This window comes from Rhagoletis pomonella, unplaced genomic scaffold (assembly GCF_013731165.1).
Source record: "Rhagoletis pomonella isolate Grant_MI unplaced genomic scaffold, Rhpom_1.0 Rhpom_scaffold_00001, whole genome shotgun sequence".
Lineage (NCBI taxonomy): Eukaryota > Metazoa > Arthropoda > Insecta > Diptera > Tephritidae > Rhagoletis > Rhagoletis pomonella.
The window spans coordinates 49,582,291-49,583,664 of NW_023458555.1; the positions used below are offsets into that span (position 1 = coordinate 49,582,291).

The following is a 1,374-nucleotide window of genomic DNA, read 5'->3' on the forward strand; positions in this document are numbered from 1 at the left end:
CGAGTATATTTGGGAAATCCCTCAAGGTTTCGAGGATAATCGTAACAGCAACAACAATTTCAAGGAACAAGCAGCAGTGCTGCCAATTGTTTGGCTTATTTAAACAAAGTTTATCTGAAACCCAACGAAAGTTAAATGGCATTTAAACAACAATCCACAATTAAACTTAAGTGCCATTTAAATATTCATTTGAAATTGGCCCTTAGATGATCGTAATATTTTTCTGATCATTTGAGACAACATATTGTTGTGTACATTTGGGAGTTGAATTTGACCGCTGATGTATCAAGCCGTTCAGAAGACGTATAATGCTTGAAATACAATACCGGCGAACGGCAAACTTCGCCGAATTGGGCGATGCTGTCGTTCACCGTTCGCCCAGCTATTTCGCCTACTTAAACAGAATTAGAGCGGTAGCGAAAACAGCTGATCCCATTTGGTCGCCTTTATAATTTGGGTGACCATATTTAGAAAAATTTAAACCATATTTAGAAATGAGGAAATGATAACAAATATAAATGTAAAACAAAGAAAGATTATTATAAATAATTTGTTTCAAGCCAGATTTAACGAATCCACAACTATATTTTTCAAACAACAAAAAAAAAAATCGTGTTTAGGTTGTTTTCTTTTAAAACTTTGAAAGCAAAAAACAAATACGGCCACCTTTGGCACGCACAGCTGTCATCGCCCAGCAGGGCGATAGAAATAAATCTATCGCCATGAAACGCCGCCAAGCGAACTTCGCATTTCGCTTTGGCTGTGTTCAATTTCATATGCTTGCGGGTGTTCTAATTTTGACAGCGCGAATTTCGCTGTGGTGAGTTCGCCGTTCGCCGGCATTGTATTTCAGCTATAAAGATCACTGATTTTTTTTAGCAACCGTTGCCCTCAACTGCTGCGCCTTCTGAACCTACCCATGTTGCCAAATTCCCATTTTCAAAAATAACGAAATGCATACTAAGGGCCGGTTACTCAATGTCTGGTTAACACTAATCTGCGGTTAAACATCGTTATCGACGTTACCGACTCCCTGTTGTATGCATGGAGTCGAAGACGTCGATAACGATGTTTAACCGCAGATTAGCGTTAACCAGACATTGAGTAACCGGCCCTAAGTGGTACATATAATATAAACAATAGCTCTGATCCAGTACTCCATAAACTTACAGGTTTTTACACGAACTTGCAGGAAGTTACAGGAAAAAATGATCCCTTACTCCAAATTTCTCCAAAATCCTGTAAATGAGAACGATTTTTGGAGAGTTGTGTAGAGAATGAAGTTGCAAGGTTTTACCTGAACTTTTTCTTCCTTTAAAATCATAGTTCTGATCCAATACTTTTCGTGAAAAATCCTGTAAAACTGTCAAACAG

The 1,374-nt window shown here is 38.2% G+C and overlaps 1 protein-coding gene across 1 annotated transcript in view; it reads right to left on the reverse strand.

Annotated features, from left to right (window-relative positions):
- The window catches only part of LOC118745826 (stromal cell-derived factor 2-like), a 10,667-nt gene that overhangs the window by 8,237 nt on the left and 1,056 nt on the right, over nucleotides 1-1,374 (reverse strand). The gene's annotated exons all lie outside the window — the stretch shown is intronic.